The 22,758-nt window shown below is 35.2% G+C and overlaps 1 protein-coding gene across 1 annotated transcript in view; it reads left to right on the top strand.

Moving 5' to 3' along the window:
- LOC109064277 (deoxynucleoside triphosphate triphosphohydrolase SAMHD1-like) overlaps positions 1–22,758 on the top strand; it is an 85,083-nt gene that overhangs the window by 54,599 nt on the left and 7,726 nt on the right. The window lies entirely within an intron of this gene.

The raw sequence follows: 22,758 nt of genomic DNA, 5'->3' as shown, positions 1-22,758 counted from the left end.
GTTTGTGTTAAATGCTGAGTTTGCATTTTAGTTTTTATTCAATTTGAGGAATACTAAATAATTTTTGTGCAAGTGAGATGAGTAAATACATGTGCTTTTTAGTCTAGAACTCCAGTAACCATTGTATTTACACATTGCACACAACACCTCTGCATTTACTGCAGATGTTTCTCAACACTGGAACAGGAGAAGTTAGATAACAAATGGAAAAACAAAATAACTTGTGTTACTTATTTGAAAAAGTAACTCAAATATTTCACTGCAAATTAAAAAGTAGTGCATTATTTTACTAGTTACTTGTAATCTGATTACGTAACTCAAGGTACTTGTAATGTGTTACCCCAACACTGGTTTTCAAGTAACAGTTTTTTAACTGCTTACACACCAAATCTTTATTTATCACACAATTTCTGAAAGCTGACACTCAAACAGCAGAAGCACACACCAAATCTGCAAAACCATACACTAATTTTGAAAGATTTTTGAACAAACAACTTTTAAGAAATTCCACAGATTGTATTTAAAATGCTGGTAATCCTATGCTGAAGAATCATTCCGCCGCAATAATCAACAATGAAAGTTTAACTCAGTGATTCAGAAAAAAACAATATTTTTGTTTGCCCGTCTGTTTTATAACTCCATTACAACAGCCAAGCAAAACCTGATTTTAAAATATTAAGGGTCAAGAGCCCAACTAAAGCAAACACTAACCACTATAATGGTGACATTAAAATAGTGATTTTCGTCTTTGTTGATTCTGCTTGTTAACATCAGGTCTCGTCAATAATGGTCAATCATCACTCAATTAATCACTTAATTATCTCATTAACTTTAACTCCACTCCAGTGTTAATTTAACACTCATATTTTAACACTTTCACACTCTTGAGTGTGGTCTCACATGTACTGCCAGCAGAGTTAATTTCACTCTGGATTTTTTGCTGTGTTCGTTTTCACGTTCAGGGCTTTTACATATGCCAAAATATAACTTTTTCATATTAAAAACACAAGTGAGCCTGGCCCAGATGAGAAAAAGAAACACAAAAGTAACTAAGAATTGCAAATAGTTACTTTTTTTTAGGGAGTAACTCATTATTGTAATGCACTACTTTTAAAAGTAAGTTTTCCCAACACTGCTAAAAAAACACAGTATGACTGATAATTACACTCATGAATAAATCATGATTAAACTTAACATGGGAACTAGATATCAGAACCATTTCATGTGGCTTTGATATTCAGTGCTCTGTTTCCTGAAAAAACTAATTACTTTTCAGTAACAGCCAATCAGCATTCATTTCCTCATCTAACTCTCCTAAAGAATCAACTAACAATGACTGCATTGATGAACTCTCTGAGCACATTCTTTCATAAACAGGGATGGTCCGTATCACTCAGAAAATATGAGATCATATTTAACTGTTTTGAAAGGCTTTGCTCTAAAATATAAATCAAATATTATATATATATATATAATAATAATATATATAATATATATATATATATATATATATATATATATATTATTTTTTTTTTTTTTTTTTTTTTTTTTTTTTTTTTTTCACCCATAAGAACAAACATTGCTTCCATTAGTGGCTAGAAAACACATTGTGCTATAAGGCTTACAAAAAAAAAGCCAACTCACATAAACCTGAATGGGTGTATGTTAGAGATATAGAAGACAAAACGAACAAAAGACAGCTGAGATAACAGACATACAGTACAGTACAAGTCATATACAAATACATTATCAGACAAAACTATTTGCAAAATAACATCAGTGGATATATCAACAAAAGAATTTGATCGTTGTATTGTATTTTATGTTTGAACCAAATAAAACTGCAGTGACTTCTGTTTTGTCTATTTAACTGAAGGAAGATAGATAGATAGATAGATAGATAGATAGATAGATAGATAGATAGATAGATAGATAGATAGATAAATCTATTCAATTATTAATTTCATCAATACTTTGGCATATGTGGCTATGCAGTGTGAAAAGAACAGTTAAATTTGCTGTCAGAAATTATCATATTATGAAGGAATAATAGTTGCATCTCAAAAAACATTGAATATTATTTCCCTCCCAATATATGTAACTGTAAATGGACTTGGATATATAAATGCAGTCTTGAAAAAAAAAAAAAAAAAATACAGATACAAAAAGTTTGTCTTAAAGTCTTAACATTTACTATTAAGATGATTTTTATTGTTAAAGAGAAAGTTGTGGATGTGGATTTGTTGAATATTCAATGTTTGTCAGGTAATGCATTCATCAACTTTTACATCCAAATGCATCGGTTTAATGAGAAGTTGTAAAGTTGTACTGATCTGTGCTCTACTTACTGTATACAAATCAAAAATGTAAGAATTAATCCAGCACAAATCTGCATAATCAAGCATAATCTGCTTTTACCACAATTATCATAACACCTTATGTTTTTCAATCCAGAGAAAAGAAGCATGGCATGCACTGCTTGAGATAAATTAAAGAGTGTGAAAGAATAAAATTATGTGTTATTGTAATGAATGCTCTCATCATTTTGTGGACAAAATACCCCGATCAGTTGGTGTGTGTGGTATTTTAGTGATTATGTTTTTTTAGTGAATGTTGTATTTTTTCATCATTTTGTGGACAAAATCCCCGATCAGGAGCTGTAACACCCAGTTTGAGCACATGAGGACCAGAGAGAGGACATGTCTACACACTTTTCTATTTAGCCGTTAGTTGTTGTTTTATCACAACTCTGTTAAACAGTCCTGAATGTCAATTATAGAGACAGTCTTTCCACCAACTACTCTTCCAGTTTCTCTGATTTAAAGAAATCAATAATTAGTAAAAAGCCTTTTTGTCTGAGATGGTTTTCTCCTGTCACACTTTTCCTTTCCAGTTTTACACAGAAGAGTAATCCTCAGATCACACGCTACAGAGAAATACAAAAAGAAAAAAAATCTTAACGTTTAAACACAAACAGTCATGTGAATCAAATTAAATTAAGAACATTCTAGTGATTAACTTATTGACCATTTTAAAATTAAATGTCCATGTATGTAAATATATCATAAAGCAGTTTACCATTCGAGACTATTGAAATCACAAACAGTTCAGCTGTATGAAGACGATCGTCTCTGCAGCACAAGATCAAGATGAAACATGCATCATTCAGCTTCTTGAAAGACTCAGTCATTACATCTGTCACATTATGTAGGTACCTCAACAGAAAATAAAACAGCATATGAAATATTAAATCACAAGCACACACACTGAAGATTATTATGTGGAGTCTTTGGCTCCAGATTGCAGGAAAACCATATACAGTGTGCTTGTTAAAGAATAAATTGCACAATCTAATAATAATTTCTTAAAAAAAAATGCAAAACAACATTTAAGACAAGTTTCTAATTAAGGCCATCACTGGATTCTTTCAGCCAGAGAAGAGACTGGAGCAGATGCGTGACATGAGAGAAAGTATGGAGATCAAATTTGTCCATCAGCTCATGCTTTTATTTGCATGTATAATCATACATTTCCATTAAGCAACACCAAAACAAACACCCGTCATTCATCCAACATTTGATTAATAAATTAAATGTTTGCATTGAACATTATCAGAGGGCAGACTATCAAAGCTTTGGCTGCTCAGCAGGTCACTGCATGGAAATGTTTGGCAGTGTGTGGAAATCACAGGCAAAACACTGACCTTTAGGTTTAGATCAGGTACAAAGGTGAAGCTGTGAGGAAACTGCCACAGGACAAGATATATTTGAATTTATGCTCATCTGTCATGTTGTTTTGTGTTTTGTTTAATTATCTCTAAATTGTATAGTTTTCTGTTTTTAATTGTCCTGATGGGTTGTTTTTTTTATCAATCAGTACACTGAACCATTCTTACATTTGAAGCCCCCCCCCCCCAGTATTTTATATATTATAATGCACAGGTATGTCACTGTAAAACCTGACAAGTAACTTAACTCAAACCGTTTGAGTAAACAGATTGCCTTGATTTAAACCATGTAAGTTTTAAAACTTTGCAATTAAGTAATTAAGTGATTAACTAAGTGCTGACTGAGCATTAGTGATGAACAGCTGCTGTTAACAAACAGAATCACTGAAGAAAATAGAAAAACAAGTACTAACTGACTTCAGACACAGCCTTAGATAAAATAAACTGAAATAAAATACATTAAATCTCTCAAGATCTGATTAAACAACTCCACAAACAGCATCACCAGCTCCACTTATTAATAACCAGTCTGACTTTATTTCTGTCAGATGTCTACAGATGATCTTATTGAGAATTAACTAAGGTTTAGATGTTGATTTTATTGTTTCATTTGAAGTAACCATGTTAGAGATCAGTGTTTGCTTTAGTTGGGCTCTTGACCCTTGACTTCTGTCTTAGTTTATTTTTTCTATGGTTGTTGTAACCATGTGTTTTTGAAACAATGTGTTTTTAAAACATGTATGTTTCAACTCAAAAACCTGAAGAAAATATTATCAGGTATTGGTTGTTATACAGCATATTGATGATGACAATCATCAATTATGGAGCTGTTTAGAGTACAAAATCTGACTAAACACATGTTGTATAATTAGTTTGGTTGATTAAAATGAGGCAATCATTTTAATCGGCGTGGCATGGAGGCAATCTGCCTGTGGCACTGCTGAAGTGTTATGGAGGCCCAGGATGCTTCGATAGCAGCCTTAAGCTCATCCAGAGTGTTGGGGTCTTGCGTCTCTCAACTTTCTCTTCACAATATCCCACAGATTCTCTATGGGGTTCAGGTCAGGAGAGTTGGCAGGCCAATTGAGCACAGTAATACCATGGTCAGTAAACCATTTACCAGTGGTTTTGGCACTGTGAGCAGGTGCCAGGTCGTGCTGAAAAAACGAAATCTTCATCTCCATAAAGCGTTTCAGCAGATGGAAGCATGAAGTGCTCCAAAATCTCCTGATAGCTAGCTGCATTGACCCTGCCCTTGATAAAACACAATGGACCAACACCAGCAGCTGACATGGCACCCCAGACCATCACTGACTGTGGGTACTTGACACTGGACTTCAGGCATTTTGGCATTTCCTTCTCCCCAGTCTTCCTCCAGACTCTGGCACCTTGATTTCCGAATGACATGCAAAATTTGCTTTCATCCGAAAAAAGTACTTTGGACCACTGAGCAACAGTCCAGTGCTGCTTCTCTGTAGCCCAGGTCAGGCGCTTCTTCCGCTGTTTCTGGTTCAAAAGCACACGCCTGTGCACGGTGGCTCTGGATGTGTTCTACTCCAGACTCAGTCCACTGCTGTCAGCAGGTCCCCCAAGGTCTGGAATCGATCCTTCTCCACAATCTTCCTCAGGGTCCAGTCACCTCTTCTCGTTGTGCAGCGTTTTTTGCCACACTTTTTCCTTCCCACAGACTTCCCACTGAGGTGCCTTGATACAGCACTTTTGGAAAATCTTATTTGTTGTGAAGTTTCCTCTTCTGTCTTACCCTCTCGCTTGAGGGTGTCAATGATGGCCTTCTGGGTTAATCTCTTACCCATGATTGCGGTTTTGAGTAATGAACCAGGCTGGGAGTTTTTTAAAAGCCTCAGGAATCTTTTGCAGGTGTTTAGAGTTAATTAGTTGATTCAGATGATTAGGTTAATAGCTCCTTTAGAGAACCTTTTCATGATATGCTAATTTTTTGAGATAGGAATTTTGGGTTTTCATGAGCTGTATGCCAAAATCATCAGTATTAAAACAATAAAACACCTGAAATATTTCAGTTGGAGTGCAATGAATCTAAAATATATGAAAGTTTAATTTTGTCATTACATTATGGAAATAATGAATTTTTATCACAATATGCTAATTTTTTTGAGAAGAACCTGTATATCTTTCTTCTATGGCAACAAAAAGTCACACACAGACATCAATAATCAGGATATGAACCACAACAATGGTGACGAAAAAAAAAACATGCTGCAATGCATGCTGGGTACTATTGTAGTACAAAACTCATCCATGGCTCCCAGCATTCTCGGCTGCATTTTTTTTTTTTTATGGTCACCGTTGTTGAGGTTCATATGCTGATTATTGATGTCTGTGTGTGACTAATTAACACCATAAAAAAACCAAATTGTTAGAAAAATCTTTTATATGAACTGATTATCACAAAACCACTGGCTATTAGAATCACTTTTATAATGATCAATCAAACTAATTACACAACAGTTCAATAATTGATGATTATTATCACCAATACACAGTATAACAACCAACAGCTAGTTACAGGTTAGGTAAAAAATGTGAGCTTTAAGGCAATGTAAGTTGATTTTGATAAAAGCATTTTCTGAAAGTGTGTGTGTACAAAACACCTGATGACATGTTTTCTGGCCTTTTGAGTTACAACAAATATGTTTTAGAAACATATGGTTACCTTTCACCATGGCATTAGAGCTGGTACACTATTGTCTCTTGCGTAATCAAAATGATGGCACCATGGGTTTAGCAGCTGATTTCACCAGAGGAGGAATCAAGTCATTCCTTCCAAGTCACAAACAAGTCTCAAGTTAAATCCCAAGTCCTCAAAGAGTTAAAGTTAATGAGATAATTAACTGACTAATTAAATGATAATTGTGCATTAGTGATGAACACCTGCTGTTATTGTAAATTACAGAGGATCAGGTGTTAATGTTTTATTGGTTAAAATGATGCCACCATCATTGAGATCAGTGTTTGACTTAGTTGTGCTCTTGACCCTTGACTTGTTCTGCTAGACCTCACTCTGTAGCTTTGTATGTGGTGTTGTAGAAAAGAGCGCTCAGTGATCTACAATAAACACATTGTCACAGTGAGCTGGTGTGATTATGTTCAAAATAATGTTCGTTTGTTTCATAAATTTAGATTTTGAATAGTCATCCCAGTGAAACTACAGCATGCAAAAAAAGTACTGCTTTAATATTTACAGAGAATGATTTTTAAATCTGTGCAACACATGAACACATGAACTCCAGTGTTTTTAGACACACACAGATATCAAGAACAAGCATATTAATCTCTACAATGGTGACAATCATCAAAATGCTTCTTGTTGCAATACATGAAAAACTCCCATAATGCACTGCAGTATGAATAATTATTTTCACCACTGTTGAGGATCACATGATAAATGTTCATGCCTAAATGCCTAAGCAGGATTTTTTTTTTTCTTAATATTGAAGTATTATAGCGGTAATGTATAATGAAATATCACTCTTTTTTGAAAAATAATAAAAGAAATTCAAATTAAGATCAAAAGCATCGGATACCAGCTAGTTCAAGATTTGTTTCAGCATTGCACAAATGTTTTCTGTAAAACAGTAATGCATTTGCTTAGAAGCAGTTTTACCTAAACTGCTAAAAGGCTCAAGAGCACAACTGAAGCAAATACTGACCACAATTATGGTGGCAAAGTTTTTTTTTTTTTTTTTTTCTTCCAATTGATTACATCCAAGGCTGTGCTTAAAGTCAGTTGTAGTTCTTGTGTTTCTCTTTTCTTCAGTGATGTTGATTGTTAAAGTAGGTGTTCATCACTAATGTTAAAAAAAAATTTAATTAGTCAGTTAATTATCTCATTAACTTTAACTCTTTGAGGACTTGGGATTTAACTTAAGACTTGTTTGTGACTTGGAAGGCATGACTTGATTCCTCCTCTGGTGAAATCAGCTGCTGAGTTCATGGGTGGAATAAACATATGGCAGGACTTTTACTTTCTGACCCCTGGACTATCCACCTCTGGTTTCATCATCTGGTGAAATAAGTTGGTGAGTTGTTGGGTGTCAAGAGCCCAACTAAAGCAACACTGATTTCTAACATGGTTACTTCAAATGAAACAAATCAACATCTAAACCTTAGTTAATTCTCAATAAGATCTTCTGTAGACGTCTGACAGAAATAAAGTCAGTCTGGTTATTAATAAGTGGAGCTGGTGATGCTGTTTGTGGGGTTTTTTAATCAGATCTTGAGAGATTTAATGTATTTTATTTTCAGTTGATTTAATCTAATTCTGTGTCTGAAGTCAGTTGTAGTTCTTGTGTTTCTCTTTTCTTCTGTAATTCTGTTTGGTTAACAGCAGCTGTTCATCACTAATGCTCAATTATCACTCAATTAATCACTTAATTATTTAATTGCAATGTATATCTTCTTTCAGTGAACTCAACTGAATTAAGTTCAGAGTACTCACAACTATTAGTTTTTAAAACTTAAATGGTTTTAAGGCAATCGGTTTCCTCAAACGGTTTGAGTGAACCTAACTTGTCATGTTTTTAAGGATATCTGTTTACTCAAACGGTTTGAGTAAACCTAACTTGTCAGGTTTTTAAGGATATCTGTTTACTCAAATGGTTTGAGTTAAGTTACTTGTCAGGTTTTACAGTGTTAAAATGGTTTGTGTTGATTTACTTGATATGTTTTTTCTTATATTGTTTGACAAGGACAGTTTACAACAGCAGAAAACAAGATCAGAATCGTCCACTAAAACATCTACTTGTTAAAAAAAAAAAAAAACCTTTAAAATATAAACTATATATAGCTTATTTAAAATTGCACAATGATATTGGGATGCCATCCAATACACTTTATAAGGTCTGTGGAACTTCATACATGATCAACTAGCACACATTCTGCATTTTCACACAGGACATATCATAACTGACTCATATAAAACATATATAAAATATTTATACTCAACGCATCTTTCTCAACAAAAATTAATGGCGGTTAAAACAGGCAAACAGCATGTTTTTTTACATTTACATGTATATTTACATTCATCACACAGCAGTTTTTAGTTCATTTGTCTTGAATGTATTGAAGATAAGGAAGTGAAGAAATTGATTAAATTGGTTAAAAAGGATTTCCAGTGCTGCACTGTGACTTGCAAATAAGGACGAAAACAAACTGCAGCAATTCATTAAAAAGGAAACAAAACATTTCCAGTGCTGCCAGTTAATGTAGTTTTATGTATTTATTATTATTATTATTATTATTATTATTATTATTATTATTATTATAGCTTTTGATTAACCAATATATAAACTACTGAATACAATTAAAGGAATAGCTATTAACAGGCAAAAAATAAAAAAATAAATTGTATAATTACAGAGAGCATTATAAGTGTAAAACAAAGTGAAAGTTCACGATGGAAAGCAAACACAGATCAGCTGTTCATCTAGACAAGCAGCACCACCGGTTCGTCACTCGTGTAACTGAACCTGTTTCACTATCAGCCCTTAATAACTGCAAAGCACAGAATGTTTTAATGTGAGCATTAACACACCTTTTCACACCTTACAGTTGAATCTGCTAAGGGGCATTGATGTGTTTTATGTTTTTATATAATTTTTTTATATAGTTGGTACCTGTCATGTTTTTATATAATAGGTACCTGTCCCGAAAGACATGACAAAAGAAAAGATTTCAAACATGACAAAATACCACATCCTTCAAACCTGTTATATACTGTACATGCACAGCTTTGTGAATATTTGGATCTAAAAGTGATTGTGAGGTGTAATTTCTCAAAATAACTTTTCCACACAGAAGAAAGGAAGTCATACAGGCCTGGAATAACATTACAGTACATTTTACATTTTTGCACAAATTATTCTTAGTCTTTATTATCTAATATTTGCATTACATATGCATATTTTTGATAAACATTCTCACCAGTCAAACCTATCACTGTAAGACAAATAAATATTAAAAAAATAAACAATATACACTGTAAAACCTGACAAGTAACTTAACTCAAACCGTTTGAGTAAACAGATATCCTTAAAAACCTGACAAGTTAGGTTTACTCAAACCGTTTGAGGAAACCGATTGCTTTAAACCATTTAAGTTTTAAAACTAACACACTGTAAAACCCGACAAGTAACGTAACTCAAACCTTTTGTGTAAACAAATATCCTTAAAAACATGACAAGTTGGCTTTACTCAAACCGTTTGAGGAAACCGATTGCCTTAAACCATTTAAGTTTTAAAACTTAACAGTTATGAGTACTCTGAACTTAATTCAGTTGAGTTCACTGAAAGAAGATATACATTGCAATTAAGTAATTAAGTGATTAATTGAGTGATAATTGAGCATTAGTGATGAACACCTGCTGTTAACAAAACAGAATCACTGAAGAAAAGAGAGAGAAAGGAACTACAACTGACTCCAGACACAGCCTCACTAAAACCTGACAAGTTATGTTAACTCAAACCGTTTGAGGAAACCGATTGCCTTAAACCATTTAAGTTTTAAAACTAATAGTTGTGAGTACTCTGAACTTAATTCAGTTGTGTTCACTGAAAGAAGATATACATTTCAATTAAATAAATTAAGTGATTAATTGAGTGATAATTGTGAATTAGTGATGAACAGCTGCTTTTAACAAACAGAATTACTGAAGAAAAGAGAAACACAAGAACTCCAACTGACTTCAGACACAGCCTTAGATAACATAAACTGAAATAAAATACATTAAATCTCTCAGATCTGATTAAACAACCCCACAAACAGCATCACCATCTCCACTTATTAATAACCAGACTGACTTTATTTCTGTCAGACGTCTACAGAAGATCTGATTGAGAATTAACTAAGGTTTAGATGTTGATTTATTGTTTCATTTGAAGTAACCATGTTAGAGATCAGGGTTTGCTTTACTTGGGCTCTTGACCCTTGATTTCTGTCTTAGATTATTATTTTTTTGGACGTTGTAACCATGTTTTTTGAAACATGTTTGTTATAAACTCAAATTACCCAGCGAGAAAATATGATCAGGTATTGATTGTTATACAGCATATTGGTGATGATAATCCATCAATTATGGAGCTGTTCAGAGCTCATAATCTTACTAAATAGGTGTTCTATAGTTAGCTCAGTTGATTACATTGAAAGCCATTCAAAAAGTTAGTTGGTTCTTTCATACTCAGTTAATATAAAAGACTTTCCAAACAGTTTGGTCTTCCGTGGTGTCATTTAGTCACACACAGACATCAATAATCAGAATATGAACCTCAACAATGGTTACGAAAAAAAAAACAACAAACAAAAACATGCTGCAATGCAGGGTGCTGGGTACTATTGTAGTACAAAACTCATCCATGGCTCCCAGCATGCTCTGCTGCATTGTTTTTTTTTTTTTTTTTTTTTTATGGTCACCACTGTTGAGGTTCATATGCTGATTATTGATGTCTGTGTGTGACTAAGCAACAGCACAGAAAAAACAAATTGTTTGGAAAATTCTTTATGTTAACTGATTATCACAGAAACCACTGGTTCTTAGAATCATATTTTCTGTAATCAATCAAGCTAATTACCACAACACCTATTTCATCAGAGATTAGACTCCAAACAGTTCAATAAACAATGATTATCATCACCACCATACAGTATAACAACCAACATCTAAGTACAGGTTAGATTAAAAAAAAATGTTAACCTGATTGCACTGTAAGTTGCTTTGGATAAAAGCAGTTTCTAAGAGTGTGAGTGTGTGTAACATGATATAATGATATTTTATCTGAGCTTTTGAGTTACAACAAATGGTTACAACAGCCAAAAAAAAAAACTAAGACAGAAATCAAGGGTCAAGAGCCCAACTAAAGCAAACACTGATCTCTAACATGGTTTACTTTAAAAAACAATAATCAACATCTGAAAGCTTTAGTTAATTCTCAATCAGATCTTCTGTAGACGTCTGACAGAAAATAAAGTCACCACTAATCAGTTAATATTAAGGACTTTTCAAACAGTTTGGTTTTCTATGGTGTCAACTAGTCACATCACACACGACATCAATAATCAGAATATGAACCTCAATAATGGTTACAGAAAAAAAAAAAAAAAAAAAACATGATGCAATGCATGCTGGGTACTATTGTGGTACAAAACCCATCCATGCTCCCATCATGCTCTGCTGCATTGTTTTTTTTTTTTGTTTTTTTTTTTATGGTCACCATTGTTGAGGTTCTATGCTGATTATTGATGTCTGTGTGTGACTAAATGACACCAGAGAAAACCAAACTGTTTGGAAAATTCTTTGTATTAACTGATTATCACAGAACCACTGGCTCTTAGAATCACTTTTACTGTATCAATCCACTAATTACACATCACCACCTATTTCATCAAGATTAGACTCCAAACAGTTCCAATAACCATGATAGTCATCACCAATATACAGTATAACAACCAACAGCTAGGTACAGGGGTATTTAAAAAAAAATGCTAACCTGAATGCACTGTAAGTTGCTTTGGATAAAAGCAGCTTCTAACAGTGTGAGTGTGTGTATAACACCTGATGATATTTTTCTGCTGGGCTTTTGAGTTACAACACATGGGTTACAACAGCCAGAGAAAACACTAAGACCGAAATCAAGGGTCAAGAGCCCAACTAAAGCAAACACTGATCTCTAACATGGTTACTTTAAATGAAAACATAAATCAACATCTAAACCTTAGTTAATTCTCAATCAGATCTTCTGTAGACGTAAATGACAGAAATAAAGTCAGTCGTGGTTTATTAATAAGTGGAGGCTGGTGATGCTGTTTGTGGGGTTGATTTTAATCAGATCTTGCAAGATATTTAATGTATTGTTTATTTCAGTTGATTTTATCTAAGGCTGTGTCTGAAGTCAGTAGTAGTTCTTTGTGTTTCGGGGCTTTCTTCAGTGATTCTGTTAGTTTGTTAACAGCAGCTGTTCATCACTTATTCACAATTATCACTCAATTAATCACTTAATTATTTAATTGCAATGTATATCTTCTTTTCAGTGAACTCAACTGAATTAAGTTCAGAGTACTGACAGGGCACAACTATTAGTTTTTAAAACTTAAATGGTTTAAGGCAATCGGTTTCCTCAAACGGTTTTGAGTTAACATAACTTGTCAGGTTTTTAAGTGAGGCTGTGTCTGAAGTCAGCTGTAGTTCCTTTCTCTCTCTTTTCTTCAGTAATTCTGTGTTGTTAACAGCAGGTGTTCATCACTAATGCTCCAATTATCACTCAATTAATCACTTAATTACTTAATTGCAATGTATATCGTTTCTTTCAGTGAACTCACTGAATTAAGTTCAGAGTACTCATAACTGTTAAGTTTTAAAACAAAAATCAAATGGTTTAAGGCCATCGTTTTTCCTCACCACGTTTGCTTCAAGTAAACCTAACTTGTCCATGTTTTTTAAAGAGCACTCACTGTAAAACCCCAACAAGTAACTTCTAACTCAAAACCCGTTTGAGTACCACAGATATCCTTAAAAACCTGACCGAAGTGAGGTTTACTCAAACCGTGTTGCGGCCGGCAAGGAAACCGATTGCCTTAATAACCCCTTTAAGTTTTAAAACTAACACACGGTAAAACCCGACAAGTAACGGAACTCAAACCCTTTTGTGTAAACAAATATCGCTTACCCCCCTGACAAATGGGGTGTCCTCCACACCGTTGCGGAGGATAGACCGATTGCTTTACAACCATTGTATTCAAACGTTTCCAAACTGTACCCACCAGTTATGCAGTGCACTTCGTGAACTTGGAATTCAGTTAGTTTCACCTGAAGAAGATAAAACGATCTCCCCTCATGGCCCTTAAGTAATTAAGTAGCCTTAATGTGAGTGATATCCTTGCGGCATTAGTGATGCCCCACTGCTGTTTACTTCCAAACAGATTACTGAAGCCCCAGAGCAGAAAGCGCCCAGGCCTACCCCTGGCCTTCAGAACACCTCAGCCTCCTAAACCACCTGACAAGTTTATGTGAAACTCCAACCGTTTGAGGCACCCGATTGCCTGTAAACCCTTTAAGTTTCCCCAACTAATATTGTGAGTACTCTGAACTTAATTCAGTTGAGTTCCCTGAAAGAAGCATATACATTGCAATTAAATCATTCCGTGATTACTTGCGTGCTAATTGTGCCTTTACGCCTCCGTCCCCCTTGAAGCCAGCTGCTGTCTATCCCCCAACCGAATTACTAGAAGCAAAGACCGCAGAACTCCGCCCCTCTTTTCAGAAAACTACCGTACACCTGCCCTTCAGACACAGCCTTAGCTAAAATTAACTGAAATAAAATACGTTCAATCTGCTGCACAAGATCTGATTAAAAACAACCCCACAAATTCCGCCATCTACTCACTCCCACTTATTAATAACCAGACTGACTTTATTTCTGTCCGATCGTCTACAGCAAATCTGACTTGAAGAATTACTAAGGTTTACGATGTTGATTTATGTTTTCATTTAACATTAACCCATGTTTCGCGATCAGTGTTTGCTTTAAGTTGGGCTCTTTGGACCCTGATTTCTGTCTTAGTTTTTTCTTTGGCTGTTGTAAAGACAGTTGTTGTTAACTCAAAACCCAGCAGAACCAGAATATCATCAGGTGTTTATTACGAGCATCACACACTCTTAGAAGCCGTGCTTTTCTCCACCGCCACCCTTACAGGCATTTCCTGTTCGGCATTTAGGTTTTTATCTAACCTGTACCTATATGGTTGGTTTGTTATAGCTGTTGTATTGGTTATGACCCTCATTGATATTGAACTGTTTGGGAGTCTCCTATCTCTGATGACATACGCGGTGTGCTGTAAAGCTAGTTGGATTGATTACAGTAAGAGTGATTCTAAGAACCAGTTGTTCTGTGATAATCAGTTACTATAAAGAAACTTGTCCAAACATGTTTAGGTTTTCTATGGTTCAACGTGCGTCACAAACAGACATCAATAATCAGCATATGAAGCCTCACCAATGGTGACCAGACCCAAAAAAGAAACAATGCAGCCGAGCATAGCTGGGAGCCATGGATGAGTTTGTATTACACTATTACCCAGCCATAGCATTGCAGCCTTTTTTTTTTTTTTTGTTCCGTTAACATTGTTGAAGGTTTCTTCTTATTCTGATTATTGATGTCTTGTGTGTGACTAGGTTGGCACCATAGAATACCACCAACTTGTTGGATCAATCCTTTATCGTTAACTGATTATGGAAGAACCAGCTGAGTTTTTCACTGACATCAACTGAACTAACTATAGAACACCTATTGAGTAAGATTTTGAACTCTGAACAGCTCCAATAAACTGATGATTCTCCAGTACATCACCCTATCCACCTTATTCTACCTCGACACGCCCTGTCCATCACCACACCCGAACCAATACCTGATATTTTTTTCTGGGGTTTTTTGAGTTATAACAAACATGTTCAACTGCACCACCCACACCCACCAGGGGTTACACATCCAAAAAACCCAATAATCTAAGACCAGAAATCAAGGGTCAAGAGCCGGCAAACTAAAGCAACACTGATCTCGAACCTGGTTACTTCAAATGAAACATAAATCTCCACTCTAAACCCTTAAGTTTAATTCTCATATGCAGAATTGATACTGAGCTGATGTAGAGTCATGAACACCAAATTAAGGCGTCTGTGTTAATATAAGACGGATTGCTGGTGTAGTCGTGAGCGTGTGTGTTTGTTACTGTGTACAAAACTGCCGGTGTCACTAAAGCGACAGATCAGTCACTTAATTAACTGCATCTCTTCTGGCTCTACCCCATTTACCATTGACATGACTTCTTTCCTGAACTCACTACTTTACCTGGGTTCTTACTCAGCCTCTATACCCGTACAATCGGACACCCACTCACGGTGTTTTTACTCTCAAAACCGGCGTTGATGTTACTATGTGAACTTGTCATGGGTTAGTTTACGTGCTGATGATATGGTGTTTACCACTCTTAACGACTTTGAGTTTTTTTTTTTGAAAGTTACTTGTCGGGTTTTACAGTGTATAGTATATAAATTATATTATATATATACTATATAATATATATAAGATACATATATAGTATATATATCTATATCTATATATATATATATATTATATATTGGTGACACGTGTCCTTCCCGATGTTCCTCCTGTCAGCGTGCGCCCTGGACAACCGTAAGCAGCCCTCACGAAACCTGCTCACCTGCTCCTCTGCTCGTCACGGGCTGAGCGGCCACACCTGCGATCATCAAGAGCTGCCCTATTTAAGCACAAGCAAACGAACTCAGAGGTTGAGAGATGTCTCCCAGGAGAGCCAACTAATCGCTAACTGTCTGTCTTGCTTTTTCAGGAGAGCAGTGTGTGAACCGCCAGCCCCACACGCACACTTGGGGAGCACAACGAGGACCCACACTGCCAGAAAACAAAAGCCACCACAGCAGCACCGAGGAAAGCTGGAGCTGAGCACCTCCGCCCCGGACCCACGTCCCGTCGATCTCGACCGCCTGATCGGCCACACCTATTTATTAGATAACAATCCGACCCTTTGAGGACTCGCCTCCCAGTGTTAGCTTACTCGGTCTTGTGCGACCGCTGTCTCTTCTTAAGCCCCGCCACAACTATATATAAATATATCTTTTAAACAAGTAAATGTTTCTTTCTCGTTCTTTCTATTGTATTTCTATGAATAGTAAATTAAATTCTGTTTAATTAGACAATGGTTACTAATAGCACTGAATAGGACAGATCAGCCCCCAAACAGGCTCCTCACATACTAACATGAACCCTTTAGGGGTAAATAAAGTACAGACGTGGAAACCTAGATTACTAATAAATGTTCTTCCCACCAGGGAAAACAATGGTTTCTTTTGAGAACTGTTTACTGGCCGGTCTTTCAACCTTTTGCAAACAGCCTTTGTTTTTACGGAGTATTAGTTTTAGCTATACAGAACTAACAGTATAAAAAGTGTGTTACCCCTGCTGGGAAGCATGTTTTGAAAAGCATTTAATCATAATTTATATTGTGGACCAACATGTTGTTCGTTGCGGTTATACAAATAGGCTTTGGAATTTGGTATTGTAAAATGTCAATCATGTTTTTACTTTTAATCTGCGTGAGAGCACCTACCATATCACACTAACAAAAATATGCAAATCAATCTGCCATAGTGAATGCCCCCGTGCGTAGTTCCGCGAACTTATCTTATCTTGACTTTGCAGACATGTGTCTGTAATCGGCAATAGACCCTTAAGTCTACGCTCCGATAAATGTACCCACCCAGTATACACAAATATGTGTCATGTACACTATTAACGTAGCAGTCCTGATGACCAGCTTCAAAACGACGCACAAGCTCATGGAGCAATGTTTGCTCTATATTTCCACCATAAGAGGAATACTTTTCAGTGGTTTCGCTTTTAAATTCTTCCAACATTGCCTTCATGATGTCCTGTAAACTGAAAAGTCTAAGGTGTTATTTCTGCAAAATCATGCAGGCGATTTTGGCGCTCTTTTCACTGCAGCAGAGCAGTAGTATGCACATTTGTATACCTGTTAGAGTATACTGGTAGTGGTTTCAGATTGAAAACAAAATCTGTATAGTAACATAAACTTGAGAAGAAGAAGAGAAGAATATATATTGAACAAAAGTGAAGAAATTGCTTTTTTTAGCTTGATAACCTTTAAAAAAAAAGCTGTAATTACAGTTTTAGAGAAATATCAGAATGCAATCACAATCAAATTAAAATGTGATGGCAAATGTTTTTTCATATATGAACTATAGATTATATATAGTTATATTACTATTATATTAATATATATTTTATATATATGAATGAACATTCCATCACATTTAATTTGTTGTGATTGCATTCTGCATATTTCTTCTCTCAACTGTAATAAAAGCATTTATTCTCACGCTTTGGTAATAATAATAGATATATATAGTATATATATATCGTATATACCTAGTATAATATTTATATACCTCATGACTTCCATATATACAACTATGATTGAATTGATTTGTGGCAGACACCTTTGCTTTGTTTTTTCACCATCCTATCGGGTGCCTTCAGATGCAGACATCTTCTCTTCTTCTCAAAGTTATCATGAGTGATGTTTCTTTGGTGTTGGAACAACCCATTTGATCTTTAGCATTGACCCTCATAGTTGTCGGACCCAGGATCTGGTCCCACATCGGCACATGTGTGAATGATGATCTGGCCCACATGTAGCGTGGATGATTGGCAACTTGGCGGGGACCCGCTCCTGTCGCCAGATCTGGGCCACAAGCAGGCCATAGCAATGCCGACATTGTCAGCCAAGAGCAAAGATGAGATTCAGTAAGTGTAGGGATGGGCGGATCGACACTGAAGTACCAATATATCAATACTGAAAGTTTTGATCCTCAAAAAAAAAATAAAAAATAAAATAAATAAATAAATTATATATATTCAATTTCTTGTTAAATTAAGGTTGAACATATATATATATAATATATATATATATATATATATATATATATATTACATATATAATTAATATTATTATTTAATGCAACCAATATGCTCATCTGAACACATAATCTGAAAACATCTGAAAACAATATCATTAGATTGAGTTATTTTTTTTTATTTTAAACAAACTGCTTTGACATTTTCATAACTCTATTTTTGTTTTAAACAGTTGTGCATATTAATTTTTAACAATCTAAATATTTTTCTGGGTTAGTTGCATTTTTAAAAAAAATAATTAACTGGTTTAAAATTACCATTACTTGAAATAAAACGGACACTACATAAAAAATAAATAAATAAATAAAACATAAACTGTAAACTTTGTAAAAACTGTACAATTTAAATTTGTTTGTTGCATTTAAATTAATGTTTTCAAAAGTTAAATTAATTGTTCAAATAAATTCACTGTCAGAATAAAAAAGTTACCCTACAGTGATCATATAGTTCAACTATAGTATTTGTGGTAAACCCGCAGTATTTACCATGTTTACCATGGTTACCGAAACCGTGACTATATTTTAAGCAAGTGTAAACAAAAACATAATCTAATAATTTGCAATTAAGGCTTGTTGAATGTTACAAGTCTAAAAGTTAAATGTTTTCCTGCAGTTTTCTGTCAAAATAAAAGTCATATGGTTTGAAAACATCTGAAAGAATAGAAAAAACCCACCTCTTGTTTGTTCATGGCTCTCTGTCTGTGTATTATAATGCTAACATTATTGTATTATTATTATTATTTTAGATCTTAATTTATGACGTTCTGGAAACAAAACTGATATCTGAGTATCTGAAATCTGGCCTTTAGTTTGTAAAAAAATAGCATTTGCATTTACTGTCACCAAGTGAACATTAAATAGTTCTAAATGAATAGTCTTAAAGTTAAGCTATGCACTTAAATAGTTAAATTATGCTTTTAAAATAAAAATAAGATTTATATGCAAGGAATGATTGAACATTACAATTTTTTTAACAATTAAGTTCACATACACAAGAAAGAAGGACACTCTTAATCTGTAAGACATCTTTTAAGAAGAAAGAAAGAAAAAAAACTAAATGATATAATAAAAACAGCTAAACAATTGTTCAAATGATCTTCTTCCACAGGAGAATATCAAGGACAACAGAAGGGGAAATACACATGAAAAAAACAGTATGTCATTCTTTTTGTTATTAATTTGCATTAGAGACTTTTTCAAAGATTCCCTTTCTAATAAAAAATAAATTACATTTAGGAATAAAATGCATTTAAAACGCAACAGCCTCAGCGACCTGACGCGAGGGAGCGACTCGTGCTGCTATTGGCCGACATGCGCGGTGGGCGGGGTTTGAGCAGCCCGTCTCGGAAGCTGTGGTTTTCGCCAGTGATGCTCACCTATGAGCGCGCAGTTAGTGATGGGATTTATGGCTCTTTGAGAGGATCCGGATCTTCGCGATCCGTTCCTTTCAAAGAGCCGTTCAAAAGAACGGCTCTTTTGGCTCTTTTTAAATATTTAGTCAGTTTTAAGAAGCCAGCTTGGGGGCATCTCAGTTTATCCTGGAAATAATCACAGGGAGGAATGATGAGGTGAGATTTGTAGTCAAATAATTAATAACTCAGATATCACACACCAATATCTGAGTTTGAATTATTCTGAAATATTGATTATTACCTCATTTGTCATGTGTGGACTATATTCCATAGGGTTGCACAAATCCCTCTGCTTAGACAGTGACATCACTATTTTGGATTTACCTTTAGTACAAAGTGTGTGTGTGTGTGTGTGTGTGTGTGTGTGTGTGTGTGTGTGTGTGTGTGTGTGTGTGTGTAAAGCTACGTTGACTTATGTTATTCATACAATACCTACTCACAAATAAACATCAAAAACAAAGCCGGTGTTGTGCCGAATTCTTCACCCCTGCCAGATTCTGCATCCCCTCGTTGAAATCGCTACCTGATTGCCTAATCCCAACCCCACCCCTAATCCTAACCCCTCCCCCACACCTACCAATACCAGGGGGTGCATAATCTGGCAGGGTGCAAATTTCGGCACTACACCGGCTCCAATGAATTTCTGTGCAAAACAGCTTTTACTACAAACACTTCCACACAAGAACATTGTGAAGGATGCGTGCACCAGATCTGAAACAGGACGGTCCGCCTCAAGTGGCCATCTTCCACTCTGAGCATGTGGCCAGACATCATTCCAACATTGGCCAGAGTGTGCGGTTTTGATGATATGGTAAGAGAGAAAATCGGTGTAAGACACTGTCGCTAGATTTCTTTTTTATATCAGGCCAACTGCAGCATGATACCATAGCTTATACATGTTTGAGGTGTGGTCATAGATGAGGGGGTAGAGTTTGCGTCCATCTTTGTGTTCTGTGGCTGTGAATTGCCTGGAGTTTGTAATTAGCTCTTTGAATGAAATAAAAGCATGTGTTTCAAGTGTTATCTAATGGTTGTCAAGATGCAACCTCAAACGTATGTCTGGGACATTGGGTTTTGTTATGGGGTATCGCTGAGCCGCATAATTATCTGTTTGAGTCTGTTAAAGCGCTGAGGATTTGTTGAAATCGAAATTAAACACGAGCATCTACAAACACCTGGAGTGTAGGTTTGGTTTAACATGATTATGCAGTGATTTCAGATTGCATTTGTAATAAAATGTTTTATGTTTTAGAGATATATGTATGTATGTATATATTGATTGATTGACTGACACATGCATTTGTTGATTATTGCATGTTTAGAATGTTAAACTTGTTTAATTCATATCATTCATTTTAATAATTTAAGGTGTTCAAAAAGTATCCCATCATGTTTATGTGGATTAATGAAATAAGCACTTGGTTTATCCTATATGTTAGGAAAAACTGCAAAATGAAATCTTTCTGAATAAACAATGCTTTGAAGAAATCAACAATCTGCAAATGCCAATAAAGGAAAGACAATAAAGTATTTGAACTTATAACATGCTCAGGGATATTATATAATAATTTGTTTATGAGTTAATTGGGTTGTAATGCTCATTTAAGCACTTCCCCTCCTCGATAAGTGTTTCTCATTACCAGATCATTTACTGATGCTGTAATACTACAATGTAAAACTGTGATGTAAAAAACAGCCAAATTCTAACAGGAACATACTGTATCCATTTTACCAGTGATATACCATACAAAACAATGAATTCTGGGTAATATCTGTTGTTTTCGATAAGGTATCTGCCGGCAAGTATAACTGGGAATTATCACACCCTACACCGTCATTCAATAGTCCTTGCATGGAGTTTAATACTATCGTCCACCTGAGAGAGAAATTCCAAAACTTCTGATGAAGACCTGCTGTTAACACGCAGAAGCACTGAATCGGAAAGAGAAACAACAATAACAGAACAAAGGATAAACAAAAGAACTAGGACTTAAAATCAGAAACATTAAGACTCTCTCACCCATCTAAAGCACCATTACGTGATCTTTCACATCCTTATTAATACAAAGATTGGACTTTAATTTCTGTCAGATGCTTAAGAAATTCTTCTCACAAGCTTATCAGAGGTAGATTAATGTTGACCTTTTTTCTGCTCCTTTTTTTTTATTTTTATAAATACCACAATAAAATCCAAACACTCTCGCGTGCTTCAGAAACAACAGAAACAGATCATGCCCTTCAGACCCTGACCAGATTATGAGAAACCTCTAAATACTTATTGCACAAGGTGATTTAGATACTAAAAAAGAATAAAAACATTGAACTGCAATAAAACTTAAGATGATGGTCAGGCATTGGAACAGTGGTAGAACATGCAAACAAAAGATTTAAATAATCTGTAGTACAGTATCTACTTTCCATTACATTGACCTGCACTAAGTGAAAAATGTAAAATTGTTTAACACCAGTGCAAAATAATGATGCATATGGCAGTGGTTCTGACATATGTTTACAATACACGCTGCACGATGGTGCACGTACTCCTCGCTTGCAGACTGTACAGACGGTGACGTCACGTATGTACGTCCGCGTGTAATGGTGGTTTATCCGGCTCATGCGCAAAGTGAACGTAAGGTAAAAAATGCCTATGAACCCGCATGCTCGATTAATTGTGGGGTGACGTCAACGTTTATTGATTTTACCGTAAAAGACCCGTGCGCGACACCTCCTGACTTGGCATTAAAGGCGTCCTATACCAGCTTGCATTCCCTTCCAGATTTTTTGAAACGGTAGAGTGAGATTTTGAGATTTGGTGGCAGTAAAATTCACAAACATTTAATGCCTTTTGGTTTTCCTTAAATGTGATTTTGTTTTCATGGCTTTTTAATTGTACGGATGCTTTTGGTTCATAACGCATAGAGCGTGTCCTTAGGCAAATGTTTGCGAATTTCAAACCATGTTATGACTTGGTATATGATATTATTATATCAGAAGTTGAGCCGGGATTCTGCTGCGTCTTTAAATGGGTCTGTAAAAGTAAAAGTCTTATTTCGCCTAA

Source organism: Cyprinus carpio, chromosome B1, assembly GCF_018340385.1.
Source record: "Cyprinus carpio isolate SPL01 chromosome B1, ASM1834038v1, whole genome shotgun sequence".
In the NCBI taxonomy this organism is placed as follows: domain Eukaryota; kingdom Metazoa; phylum Chordata; class Actinopteri; order Cypriniformes; family Cyprinidae; genus Cyprinus; species Cyprinus carpio.
Note: the sequence above shows the minus strand (reverse complement) of the source record. Positions and strands in the feature narration are given on the sequence as shown.